Consider the following 14,531-nt stretch of genomic DNA (forward strand, 5'->3'; position numbering starts at 1 on the left):
TCATTTGGAGGAGGAGCTATGTGGAAAGGGCAATGTCTTTTGGGTATCCTTGAAGGGAAGAAAGAACCAAAGTTAAGAGTTGGCCATGAGGTAAGTAGATGCCCCATTAAAGGGCCATTCAGCAGAAGTAAAATGTGGTGACTGCAGACGGGAGACAGGGTCTTGTTTCACAGCATGCCCCTGGGTTGAGGTCCCTGTTAGCGGCTGTGTTGCCTACCCTTTCTGTCTTAAAGACCAGTGTCTTTGAAGCCAGTGCAGGAAATGCCAGTGAATCAGCCTTGCAGGTTTCTTCTGCCTTATTGCAGTTGAGGACTGGTTTATCTGGTAAGAAGTAAAGACTGCATACTTATACTTATTTGACCACTTGAATAGTTTCTTATGACTTGCCAGAGACACTCGTTTTGCAGGCTGTCAAGTTTTGGGTACCCTATGGCAAGGTGAATGCAGTTTAACCTCATTATTTGGTCTTCTGTGTAGGCAGCAGCTGCATTTTGCCCTATTGGGTGAACATGTGTTGAGTCTGTGTTTTTCTAATGGGATTAGTAAGGAGTGAGGAGTGGCAAAAAAAAATTGGGCTTAGAAAATGGGCAGAATTTGAGGGACTTGGATGTGGTTAGTAGGTGAATTTTTTTTTTTTTTTTTTTTTGTCTTTTTCCTTTTTATCGGTACTGGGGATCGAACTCACTAAATCCCCAGCCCCTAATAGGTGAATTGTAATTTGGGCCTCCTGTCCTCACAACTAGGGTTGTATGTTATGAAAGGTGAATTTGAGAGCTTTGCATCTTCCATGGGAAGCCCAGTAGTTATAGAGCCCTTGCCATGGCTTCAGACAGGACAGTTATAGAGACCATGCTGAGGATTTTACCAGCCACCTGACTGGCAGACCTTGGGGAAGTTTTCTCACTTGCAAGATAAATAGACTATTAATTATTATTTAAAATGTTTTTGTGATTGATGCTCAGAGTGAAATACGACAAACATTTGAATGGCTTTAGCACTCCCTAGTTTTGCCATGTGCCCCACTGGAATATTTGTATGTGTCACTGGCCTGATCTCGGCAGGTGTTTGAGTTTGCCATTCCTGGACAGCTGAAGGGATGGCACTAAGAAAAGAGCTTGGTTTACACACAGAAAAGTGGGAGGACTGGATTGATTAGTTCCCAGTCTACTTTATGGAATTGTGGGAATAAAGGTGAATAAATGACTTGAGACCATGCAGAGGAGGACTTCGAATATTAGCCAAAGACTTCAGATCTGCTGTTTCAAGGAGAAGAAAATTGCAAGGTTTTTGAGCAGGGTAGACAGAAAGGTAAATTTGAGTGAAACAGAGTGGTGACGAGCTTCTGAAGAAGGACCTTTCCTGGTTTAGAGATTGGAATCCTGATAAGGCAGGGCCTCCTCTGTGCTGACCAAGTGAGGGTGTGGTTTGGCGTTCTTACCATGGGAGGCCAGAATTTCTGCCCCAGTGACTCTTCCTGCTCTGTCACTGACTCACCCGCTGACTGGCCTGCATGGTGTGCCTTCTGGTTGTTGTGTGATCCCGAGAACACAGGCTGCCCACGATGATGTGCTGCTGAGCTGACCAATAGTTGGGATGGGAGAATGAACAAGCATTCCTGTCCCTTTGTTCCCTCTTCCCTGGGGTGGAAGTTAATTCGAATCCAGCCTATCAGGCTCTCTGTGTCCTAGCCTGTGGATGCTTCTACCAGGAGGTAAGGCAAGATGGCTCCTGCCATCACACAGCTTTCTCATAGGTCAGCTTTTTCCTGTGCCGGGTATCTACTACTGTATTTTTTCCTGATCTAGATTCTTCATAGTACATTTCTTTAATCACTCAATGTAAATAAGTTATTGTAGGAGGTGGGCTGAGAGGTTTAATGCCTGTATTTTTTTAGCTGTGGGGGACGTGTGCTGAAGTTTTTGCTGGCCTAAGTTCTAAAGGAAGTTGACCAGAATGCTTGTGATCAGCTCACTACTGAGAGGTCCTGGGCTTCAGCCCATTTCTCAGCTACTGCGTTTCAGAACCATTTTTTGTGTGCTTTTGTGCCTCCAATTATCTCCCTCCTTCTTGAATAGGGGAATGAAAGAAGCAAGAAACGGGAAAGGGGACACTGTGGAGGTATGCTGGGGGTCGGGATATCTGGGTTTGTAATCTTGATTCTTGCTATCTAGCAGTCTGACACGGGGTAAATTTCTTAACCTTAGTGGAATGGAGTTTTGTCATGTAAAAATAGACACTTCGGGTTGTATGATCTTGGAAATGCTTCTCTAGGGCCAGAATTTATGGTTATAATGTAATAGTTTATTTGTTTATTTATTGCAGTACTTGGGAATCAAACTCAGGACCTTGTACATGTTAGGCAAGCACTCTATTACTGAACTGAACCCTCAGACCTTTGTGTTTATTTTGAGACAGGGTCTCAGTTGCCCAGGTTGACCTTCAATTTGCGTCCTCCTGTCTCCGTCTCCTGAGTAGCTGGGATTATAGTTGTGGAATTACACTGTATCTGATTGAAATAGTTTATTTTTAATGTTTCAGATAATGTATCCCCTCTTTTTTTTTTTTTTTTTGTCTTTTTGAGACAGGGTCTCGCTATGCATTTCAGGCTGGTTTTGAGCTTACCTTGTAGCCCAGGCTAGTCTGGAATTTGCAGCGATCCTCCTGCCTCAGCCTCCTGAGTGTTGGGATTATAGACGTGAGCCACCACGCCTGGTTTATCCCCTTTATTGTAACTGTAGGATTTATAATAAGTTTCCTTCTCAAAGGAAGTGGTTTTTTTTTTTTTTAATCTATTTTATTTCAAAGAGAAAATAAAACAAAATTTCAAAACATGTCAGTTGGGGGCAACAGTGGTACATATATCGGAAGTATGTTCTGTCTTTACATTTAGTCTTGTATGCTTACAACTATGACTTATGAGCCAGACTTCTTTTAGGAAGACGGGGTGTTGGGCGTTTAACCTACAGCCAGATGTATGGTAAGCATGAGCTCTACCATTCTGCTACCTCTGACCAAAGTCAAGCTTTTGAGTAGGGAATTTTACTTTTGCTTAGTAGATTTTGTTTTTTGGAACAACCAGAAAATACTGTGAACCAAAGAATCCAACAAGGCATTACTTTTTGCTGGCAAATGAGATAGCACTATAAAACACTTCGTTACACAGTGCCTATAGGGATTTTCCAAAGAAGTGTTTTGTAAATATTTTGAGCACTACTAAAATTGGAAAAAAAAATTAGATGTGTCTTTTCCCAGGGATTTAGCTCAGTATAAGCACTGCCTGGCAAGCGCGAGGTCATGAGTTCGATCCCCAGTATCAAAAGATAAATAGAAGGACAAAAAGAGTATTCTTAAAATTGTTAGAGGAGGCAAATAGCTTCCTAAAGAGACAATTTTGGTTACAGTTTTAATTTGGTTGAATCAGATGAGAATTATTTGTTAAAAAAGGAGCCACTTTTCTTTATACTCAACTGTGCATTGCTTGCTTCTAGATCAAGGTGACTAATGGAGAAAATTAGCCTCTCTTGGTGTGGTAATCCTCTCAAATCACAAGTGTATTGAGGGCTGAAAAGAGAGAACATACTGCTTTAGGAAATGACAGCTGAGGAGCCATTGTGTTTCTTGGTCCAGAAGACCCACAAGATTTAGTTTTTCAGCTGGCACCTGATACTGGTCAGGATAATTCCCCAGGGGGTGTGTCTGAAGATGATTTGATAGCTACAGTCTTTGGTAGGAAAAATGATGTATTAAATCACTTCATTGACAATCTCCACCCTATAGTGGGGCTTGAACCCAGGATCTTTACAGTGAGCTACATCCCTGTTCTTTTTTATTTTATTTTTTTTAAGACAGGGTTTTGCTAAGTTACAAAGTTTCACAGACTGGGTTTGAATTCACAGTCTTCCTGCCTTCACCTCCCAGAGTGCCGGAGTTACAGGTGTATTCTACCACACCTGGCTTGAATTTTTTTTTTTTTAAAGACAGGGTCTTGGGGCTGGGGATTTAGCTCAGCGGCATAAGCGCCTTCCTTGCAAGCAGGCAGTCGCGAGTTCGACCCCCGGTACCAATAAAAAAAGAAAAAGACAGGGTCTCATTATGCAGTTTAGACTGGCCTGGAGCTCACTTTGTGACCCAGTTGGTCTGGAACTCGCAAAGATCCTCCTACTTCAGCTTCCCAAGTGCTGGTATTGCAGGATTGTGTGTGTGTGTGTGTGTGTGTGTGTGTGTGTGTGTGTGTGTGTGTGTATCAGCAGTGGGAGGTTTGAGAAAGAGTGGGGGCAGGCTGGAGAATGAGGGGTGGTCAAAACAGAGGGGCTGTTAATTGTAAATGCATTCAAATTAGAATCTGTTCCTGGAAATACTGTAGTAGTTTTGTAGCTTCTGTCATTAAGTCACTTTGTACATTTGCAAATTTTTAAAAATTCTCTTTCTTACTCTAGGCCTTATTTTCTTCATTTTTACCTTGAAAGAATTCTACATCTGAAAATCAAGGGGGCCTGTATCCCTGCTACTTGGATCCTCCCTGCCTCAACAGGGAGGAGCATCAAAAGTTCAAAGACAGACTAGGCAATTTAAGTGAAATCCTATCTGAAAATAAAAAGTACTGGGGATGCAACTCAGTGGTAGACTTATCTAGCACATATGAGGCCCTAGGTTCAATGCCCAGTATTAGAAAAGGAGTAACAAAAACAAAAAACAAGTAGGTCTAAGGAGGTTTGAGATAGGGAAATGTCTGTAACAAGCTGCTTGACTACTGGGGGTAGGAGTTTACTCCCTGAACTGTGGTGGCTACTTATTACTTATAATCACAGCTGAATGATCTATCAAACATGAAGGATCTGTTTAGGAAAAGGGGCACCTGGGAGCTTTCTCCTGGAAAACTACCCCAGACTAGCTGGTGCTGAGAGGTCATTCCGTTGGAGACCTTGTTGTTTAAAGCAGGTGGGGGTGCTTTCATTACAGTGGACAGTGTGGCTGCTGTGATTTAGAGGACTGAGAGACTGTCTTTCCTGCTGTTAATTTCAAGACTTTCTTTAAAGGAATTCTTCCAGTGATTGGAGCAGTGGGATGTAACCACAATTTGTATTAAATGCCCAAGTGCAGGGCAGGTTGGTGGAGAGACAAAGTGGTCTAATCAGTTGCTTTTTAATACTTAGCTCCTACAGATGAGGCCATGAGACAATAGACGTCTTAGCTCACTAAACATTAAGTAGCGTGGAAGATTTGGGCTCCAAACTGAGGAGGACATAACCTGTAGAACCCATGTCTCTCAGTTGTTCTGTTTCTCTTTCCCTCAGTGCCCTTTAGTTTTAATTATGATTGTGTAAACACAGTCAATTTGCCAGTCTCCTTAAAGTGGCAAGCTGTGACATCTGCAGGGTTCTCATGCTGGGTGTATAAATTAAAATTAAAGGGACTGTCTTGTTTGACCTCTGGGCTTTGCTGGCTGCCTCACTGAAAGAATTTATTAGATTAGGGTCAGTTGGCTGCCATGTAGTGAGTATTATTAAATACCTACTGTGTGCAGGTGTTTTGCTGGAGTGGTGCTAAGAGACTAAGATGGTGTCTGTTCCTTAGGAGTTGGTCAGGTGAGACATACTGCTAGCATGGATCCAAGGAGGATTGAAGCCACTGGTATAGACGAGATGGGAGTGAATAGGGGAAAGAACACTTGTACCTGGTGATGGGAAGGACCAAGAGAGCTTTTAAGAGGAGAACGTGTTTGAGCCAGTTTGAATGAATAAGAGGAGTTCAGGAAATTTAGAAAACAGGGAACTTCAAGTCTGGGTTCTGGTACACACCTGTAACCCCAGCGCTTGGGAGGCTGAGGCAGGAGGATTGCCATGGAGGCCAGCGTGGTCTACATTGTGAGTTCAAGGCCAGCCTACACTACATGGCTGGAACGTGTCCACATGCCCTCCCCACCCCAAAAAGAAAAAAAACAGAGTTTCAGGAGTTTCATACCATGGGCAAAGGCACAAAGCCTAGAAAATGCCTGGCATGTTTGAGGAAAATGGGCCTGAAATAGTATTTTAGGAGAATGAGCTGGAGGTGAGGCTAGGACGGAAGTTAGAAGGCTGGATAGTGAAGTACCTTAAGCATCATGCTCATGGACTTTATTCTGAATGGAATTAGCTTTTGAATATTTTTGATGTATGGAGTAAGATGGCCTAATTCATGATATTTAGATTTTTGGACTTTTTTTTTTCTTTTTTGTACAGGGGATAAAACTCATGACCTTGTGCTTGCCAAGCAGGCGCTTAAGCCACTGAAATAAAGCCCCTTGGACTGTTTTGAATATAAGATTTTAGGATTTTGGGTTGAGAATGTGGTGATCCTGGTTCATTACAGTAGTTGGTTAGGCATCTCATATTCATGTATTGATTCATCAGTTATATTTACTAAAGCAACTCAAAGCAGGAAGGCAGGAAGTGATCAAAGCGTTGTCTCTTTCAGTTGAGCTTCCTGCCCTCTATAGATGTTTTTCTTTTCTTCTTCTTTTTCAGTGGTGCTGGGGATTGAACCCAGGGGCTTTGCACTGAGCTACACCCCAAACTCTTATTTTGAGACAGTCTTGCTAAGTTGTCCAGGTGGCATGAATTTATAGTATTCCTGCCTCAGCCTCTCAGAGTGCTGCGCTTACAGGGGTATGGCACCATGCCCAGCTCAGGTTTTCTTAGGCATATACATTATGCATAGTCTTTTTACTAGTGAGTTGCTTACAAGTGCTAATCCTCTGAAGATAATATTTTTCCCAGGTGATGGGCTTTTGAATGATAGTTGTGTATTTGTAGGAAATATGGAAAATACAGAAATGTACAAAGAAAAAAGTCATTCATAATCCCACTACATTATAAAGTAACATATGTAAGAAATAGATTTTTTTGTTTGATTTTCTGAGACAGTGTCTTGGAATGTAGTTCAGGTTGGCCTTGGCCTCGGCCTCACCATGTTGCCTAGACTGGCCTCCAACTCATGGTGATCCTCTTGCTTCAGCCTCCTAAGTGCTGGAACCATGAGTGTGCACCACCAGGCCCAGTCCATTCATATATATATATATATATATATATATATATATATAAATTACATATTGAGGATTGAACCTAGAGGTACTCTACTACAAAGCTGCATCCTTTTCTCGTTAAGGTAGGATCTCACTAATTTAGCCAGGCTGGCCTTGAACTTGACAGTCCTTTCAGTGTCTCACATAGCTAGGATTACAGATGTGTGCTACCATTGTTTTTCTTTTTTTTTTTCCTGCCCCCCCCCTTCTTCTTGTGCACACAGTTCTGCTGTTATGGCTTTATGGGGGGTGGTTATACCAGTGTGGTTCCCACCAGCAGATGTGAGAGTGTCTGTAGCCTTATCAACGCAGAACAGTGTGAAACTGGCTTTCAGCCAAACTGGTAGGTAGGGGAAAGAGCATCTCCCTTTTTTTTTTTTTTTTTGTATTGAGGATTGGACTCAGGGTCTTTGCCATTTCACCTAGTTTATACTAGTTTTTAAAACATAAAATATAGGGCCAGGAATATAGCTCAGCAGCACAAGCACCTGCCTGGCAAGAGCAAAGTCCTGAGTTTGAGTTCTAGTACCTAAATAAATAAATGCCATGAAAAATAAGGCTTTAAGGGAGAAAGTTAAAACCACCGATAATTTTAAAACTCAGAAATAAACATGTGTTTCGCTTCTAACTGTAAATGCATGTACACGTCACAAGTGTACAGTTTGTGTGTGTAAATGTTTACATATCTGTCTATAAACATTTGTGAATTCTGTTAGCTACCTCCCCATTATTAGGGTAAACTACTCAACAGCCAAAGCATAGAGCAGGAGAGATTTATTTGGCTCACAGTTTGAGAGAGGTTCAGTCTCTGGGTGACTTCAAGGCAGAAACAGCATGGTCACAAGGTGTGGTGGAGCAACTTGTTTGGTTTATGGGCAGCAGGGGAGAGGAGCAGTACGAGAGAGGAAGGGTCCCCAAGATCATACCTCCAGGACCTACCCAAACGTACTCAGGAGTGTGCTTTCCTTATTTCCTATTGGATCCCAAGCTAATTAAATTGATATATCTAAGTTTAACCACCACATATGTGTACTTTAAAAAATGAACTGAAAGTTATGTGTGGTGGCACAGGCCCGTACAGAGGAAGCAAGACGATCACTTGAACCCAGGAGTTTGAGACTAACATGACAGCATAATAAGGTCTTATCACAAAATAAAAATATAAGTTGGGGCCATACCAATATTCATTTTTTTTTTTTTTTCTTTTTAAGATAGAATTTTGGGGCTGGGAATTTAGCTCAGCAGCACAAATGCCTGCCTGGCAAGCACTAGGTCATAAGTTCGATCCTGGGTACCAAAAAACAAAAACAAACAAACAAAAGGATAGAATTTTATAGGCTGGGGCACAAGTACAAGGTCCTGAGTTCTATTCCTGGTACCAAATAAAACCCCATAAAGTTTCATTATGCATTTTAGGCTGAGCTTGAACTCACTTTGCAGCCCAGGCTGGCCTGCAATATGCAGCAGTACTCCTGCCTCAGCCTCCTGAGTGCTGGAATTACAGGTATATGCTATCATGCCTGGCACCAACTTTATTTTATTTTATTTTATTTTATTTATTTATTTTTTTGTCTTTTTCCTTTTTATTGGTACCAGGGATCGAACTCACGACTGCCTGCTTGCAAGGCAGACACTTATGCTGCTGAGCTAAACCCCCAGCCCCGTGGCACCAACTTTAAATTTTTAAAAAAAACTTCAACAGTATTTCTTGAGTATTTCCTTTTAATTTTAAAAATTATTTTTTTATCTTTTAATTTTTAAAAATTATTACATAAGATATGTTACATGAGATCAATAACATAAGATTTATTGTATAAGATTTCATTATATGGATGTATCATAGTTTATTTGAATTTTTTATCTGATTTATTATTAGATATTTAATTTTCTCCAATATCTCATTATAAACAATTGTATTATAACATGTCTTTGTGTTTCATATTATTTCCCAAACTATCATTGAGGTGTAGGGATTGAATCTAGGAGCTCTTCTATGCTAGGTAAGCATTTTCCCAATGAGCTATCATAGTCCTAGCCCAGTAATTCCAATTTTAAAAAATTTTAGTAGAGTATACATAACATTAAAATAAAGTTGTGGGGTATGGTGGTACATGCCTGTAATCTTAGCACTCGGTTAGGCTGAGGATCATTGCAAGTTCAAGACCAGCTTGGGCTACAAAGTGAGCTTAAGGCCAGCCTGAACTGCACAATGAGACCTGATCTCAAAAAACCAAAAATAAATAAAATAACTAAAATAAAGTGTACAGTTCAGGGGCATTAAGTATGCTCACCATTGTGTAACAATGATTTACACATTGACATTGTTGTGTCACTGCTTGCTGTGGAACATTTTCATCATCATATTCAGAAACCCTACCCCATTAAACTGTAGTAACAATTTTCTGTTCCCATAAGCTGGTAACCTCCATTCTGCTTTCTATCTATGAATGTCCCTACCTCATAAGTGAGGTTGTACAATATATGTCCATTTGTGTCTGCCTGATGTTAGACTATAAACATCTTCAAGGTTCTTTTTCTTTAAAGACAAGGTCTTGCTAGGTAGCCCAAGCTGGTGATAGTGAACTCACTATCTTTCTGCCTCAGCCTCCTGGAGTGCTAGGTTACAGGTGTGTGCCACCACACCTGACTGATTGTTAAGGTCCTTGATATGTACTGCCAAGTTGCTAGAGAACTAGCAAAGCTTGCTTACTGCATTTGTCTAAAAATGTTTGATTAAGTTAATTTCATAGAGAGTTTAGTGGCTTTTATGTGTGTGTGAGTCTGTGGGTGGATGTGTGTGTGAGCATGTGTGTGTATTGCCCAGAGTATTAGGGATTGAATCCAGGGCCTTTGTACTGAGCTACATTCCTAGCCACTTGGTTTTATTTTGGTTTGTTTTTTTGAGACAGGATCTCATTATGTAGTGCAGGCTGGCCCTGAACTCACAGTGATCTTCCTGCCTTAGCCTCCCTAGTACTGGCATTACAGGCATGCACCACCACACCCAGCCCCAGCCCTTTTTATTACTTATTTTGAGACAAGGTCTCCCTAAGTTGTGCAGACTGGGTTTAAACTTGTAATCTTCCTGCCTCAGCCTCCTACAGTGCTAGAATTATAAGTATGTGCTTGGCTTGGATGATCACTTCTTTCCCATTACTGTATAAAATTGAAATTTGAGAGAAGATGGGAGGAGAAATTAAAATTATGAAGTCGTATTCACTAAAATGATAAAGGGGACGATCATCTTCCCCATGTATAAAATGGAGGTGATGGCACCTTCCCTGCCCACCCTACTGGAACCGACCATCCTACATCTTATTTTTCGTGGCCAGGATTTTCAGAAGAGTTGGACCCAGAAAATCAGTCTGTCTTTCCCACAAGAGTCAGTAAGTGCCCTGTCTTCTAACAGTTGGCTTGATTTGCTGGAAATGTTCAGCTGTTCCCTAGTAAATCTTCTGTGTACTACTGAAAGGGGAGAGACTTGTGTTAATGGTATTTAAACAGCAGTGAGGCTTGCTTTGAATTCATGTTGTTCTGTAATTTGTGGGTGAGAGCTAAGTAGCTTGTCAAAGTCATTGAAAGATAGTAGCAACCAGATCTGTTTGTTTCCCGTTAGTTGGAATTAAAGAAACAAACAAATGTGAAGAGTAGTGCATAGAAACGTTTTAGGATTAGTGTCAAAACATAGAAATATGTCTTGATTTCATGTGCATGTTTCAAGCTCTTTCCTTTAGTGTTGTGTATCAGACTCACACTGCACATAAATTCACGTGAAAATGAGCCACACTGTAACATAGCTATGTTGTTGTCATTTAGACTGCAATTAATTCCCTTTGAGAAGCTTTCTTTTAGGTATCAGCCTGAGTTATTCTTGCTACTTAGATAAATATTTTAGGCTTTGCAGGCCTTATAGTTTCAGCTCCCAACCTCTGCCATTGGAGAATAAAGCAGCATGTATATGAGTGAGTATAGGTGTGGTTTAGTAAAACTCGATTTATAAAATGTGGGCTTCCTATCTGCAGACCATAGTTTGCTGACCTGTGAGTAGTGGGAAGTATACTTTACAGAGTCAGAGGCCTAACTTTGATGGGAAGCTGTAAAGCTTTTGATGTCTGCTACTTACTGGCTGTATAGCCTCTCTGAAAAAAGTCTCAGGTTTAAAACGAAAATGGTGGGGCCGGGGATTTAGTTCAGTGGCACAAGTGCCTACTCGGCAAGTGTGTGGTCGTGAGTTCAATCCCTGGTACCAAAACAGAAAACAAAACTAAACAGAAAATGGTGATAACTTCCATAAAAAGCTTCTCATGTCTTGACCATCTTCCAAATTACTTTGTCCTTTATTGTTACACTGGTCTCTGAGAATAATTCTCTGAGCAAGGGAGGCAAGGATGATGATAGGAAAGGAACAATTAAACATAGTACAACAACAAAAGTGTATGTCAAAATAATTTCCATATATATATATATATATATATATACACTCATTCATTGCAGCATTGTTTGAAATGGTAACAGGTTTAAAGTAGCCATGTCCATCAGTAGAAAAACATGGGAACACAATATGATATTTCCTGTTAGGCAGCTTTTTAAAAATATGAGTTAGAATTTTACTTAGCATATACCATGTGGGAAGGCTGGATAGTTGAAGTGAGGGTTTAGATTCCTGCATTGATGGGACTGTCTTCAGAAAGGGGAAATACAAGAGGAAGTCTGAAGAACTGAGTCACTCAGGATGGGCTAATAGGGGGAAGTTTTACTTAGGAAGGAACAAGTGAGCTGGGTACTTAAAGCAGGACAAGTAAGGTTTCTCCAAAAGAGACATTAGTAAATAGGTAAAAAGCACGCTAAACAAAAATGGTGGTTATGTCTGTAATCCCAGCACACTGGGAGCCTGAAGCAGAAGATTAACAAATTCAAGCCTGGCCTGGGCAATTTAGTGAGACCATGTCTCTCAAGCAAAAATTGGGGGATGGGGGCTGTGAATTTAGCTGAGTGAGAAAAATCTGGGTTCGATCTCCAGTACCACCAGAAATGCATTCTTTATCCATTCATTGGTTGATGGACATTACACATTGCTTTCACAATTTTGCTATTATGAATGGTGCTGGTATAAACATGGGATGCATGTGTCACTGTAATATGTTATCTTTAACTCTTTGGAGAGGATCTCCAGAGGAGGAATTGCTGGGTCAAATGGAATTTCTAGTTTTAGTTTTTTGAGGAATCACACCACTGATTTTCATATTGGTTGTACTAGTCCTCTACTTCCCAAATGCTGAGGAACCATCTCAGCACCAACATGCCCAGCTAAAATACCACCCTCCCCACCTTTAGATTCCTGCTGCCCATGCCCTGGCAGTACGTTTAATCTCTTATCTTTACAGTAGTTACCTCTTTTCTGAACTTATTGTTGTGCCAGTTACCTTTTCAAAAACATGCATAGAATAGTGTGTGTGTACTGCTGTGCTCAATCTGTCTGTGTCTGTCTGTCTGACCTTGAGAATGCCAGACAAATGCTTTACCAGTGAGTTATAGCCCCTGCCCCTATTGCTCTTCGTCAGTCACTAGGTATAGTTTTCTGTTAACTTTGCCAACAGTGTCTCACCTTCCTCTTAGCATTCTCCATGCCCATGTTTTTTTGGCCCCTTGTGTTATGGTTGTAGATGTGTTTTTTCTTCCATGGGATTATAAACTTGAATTTAAAGACTATAATTCATCTTTAAGTCTCCATCACAGTATGGAGAGATGTTTAAGTATACCCTTAATTAAATTTCATTAATTGTAAGAAAAGAGTAACTTGTATCTTTAAAAAAAAAAAGAGCCCCCAAAAGGGAAAATTTCAGTTACTACAAAGATTGCTATGTAGAGCATTACACTTCTCAGTGGTGCCAGATATATGGATTTATTTTATTCAGTAACAATCAAGTTCTTAGCAAGTTTAAAAATGGGGATAACGAAGCTGGGTATGGTGGCTCACCTCTGTAATCCCAGCACTCAGGAGGCTGAGGGAGGAGGATCACTGCCAGTTCAAGACCAAAATGGGCTACAAAATGAGTTCAAGGCCACCTTGAGCTATATATTGAAACCCTGTCTCAAAAGAAAAGAAAAAAATAGAAAAGATGTGGATTATAAGCTGGGTTGTGACAGCGTGTGCTTGTAATTCTAGCACTCTGGGATGCTGAGGCAGGATAGCAAGTTTGAGCCTAGCCTGAGCAACTTAGTGAAAACTTACATCAAAACGAAAAATAAAAAGAGCAGGGAATGTAGCTCAGTGAAAAAGCCCTGGTTCAATCCCCAGTACTGCCTGCCCACCTCCACCCCACCCCACATTCCCTCCTTGAGCAAAGAAAAAAGATGGGGGTGACATCTGTACTGTGGTCCTTTTCACGTGCTGTGGCAGAAATGGTGTGAACAGTGAATGCAGAAACACTTTGCTAGGAGGTAGGTGGGGTGTGCCGGATAAAGTTTAGAAGTTTGAATTCTGGCTCTGTGACCTTGGCTATGAACCTTGAGGGAAAAATACAGTATTCTAACTGAAATTTAGGCTTCTGATATATAGTATTGGGATAAATATGCCTCTTAGGACTCTTTGAGGGGATTAATTGAGGTCTGAAGCAGTCTTCCTTAAATTTTTGAATGCAAGCAAGGGTCTCAGTAAAAAGACCCAAACCACTTGCTGTGAGGCCCATAGCTAGCAAGTGACTAGCCCCAGAACTTAACTCCAGGGGCTTTCACTGTCAGCTAGTAATGTGTTTTCTACCACTATTGAGGCAGTCTGCAGTTACAGATTTGCCTTTATATCATCAGCTCTGAGCTTGTGAGCAAATACTGTGCCAAATATATTGCTTGTAGGGATAGAACCATTTAACTCCTCTGACAGTAAAATAGGGTGAATTAATTAATTTATTTAGAGCTACACTGTGTAATTCATGCTGGCCTTGAGCTTGTGATCCTCCTGCCTCAGGCTCCCAAGTGCTAGGATTACAGGCATATGCCACCACACCTGGCCCAGAAAGCAGAAAGGCTGAGTAGCCTCCTGGATGTTTCAATGAATCCTCTCTGGGTTCTGATTTGCCTTCTGCTTTTCTTCCCAGGCAGCCTCAGGCTTACCAACACTGACTTATTAACCAACCACTGCCCTCTGGAGAGGTAGAATGAGGCCTCCACAGGTAAATAAACTGGAGGCCCAGCTTCTAGAAAGGCGGCTCTCCTCCTGCCAAAGGTGGTGTTTCCTTTCAGTCTTTCTCTTTACCCTTGAGTGTTCCACATCCCTCTTATTAGAGGGTTCTTTTCAGTGTTTGCTGCTTCAGAGGAGTTTTGTCCTTTTTTGTTTTTTGGCAGTACTAAGGATTAAACTGTCACACTGAGATACATCCTCATCTCCCTTTTCTATGTTTTGTTTTAAGACAGGATCTCACTAAATACCAAGTTGCCTAGGCTGAAATCAAACTTGTGATCCTCCTGCATCAGC

At 41.1% G+C, this 14,531-nt stretch overlaps 1 protein-coding gene across 2 annotated transcripts in view; it reads left to right on the forward strand.

The window, feature by feature from the left end:
* Numa1 (nuclear mitotic apparatus protein 1) overlaps positions 1 to 14,531 on the forward strand; it is a 72,158-nt gene that overhangs the window by 10,414 nt on the left and 47,213 nt on the right. The window contains exon 1 of one of the 2 annotated variants that reach the window (XM_013145364.3): positions 1,691 to 1,711. The exons of the other annotated variant lie outside the window; for it this stretch is intronic. The gene's annotated coding sequence lies outside the window, so the exon portion shown is untranslated. Of the gene's footprint in view, positions 1 to 1,690; positions 1,712 to 14,531 lie in introns of those variants that run through there. 2 annotated transcript variants of the gene reach the window in all.

The sequence above is a fragment of the Cavia porcellus genome, unplaced genomic scaffold (assembly GCF_034190915.1).
Source record: "Cavia porcellus strain 051 isolate PalLab524CR breed Dunkin Hartley unplaced genomic scaffold, mCavPor4.1 scaffold_9, whole genome shotgun sequence".
NCBI lineage: Eukaryota > Metazoa > Chordata > Mammalia > Rodentia > Caviidae > Cavia > Cavia porcellus.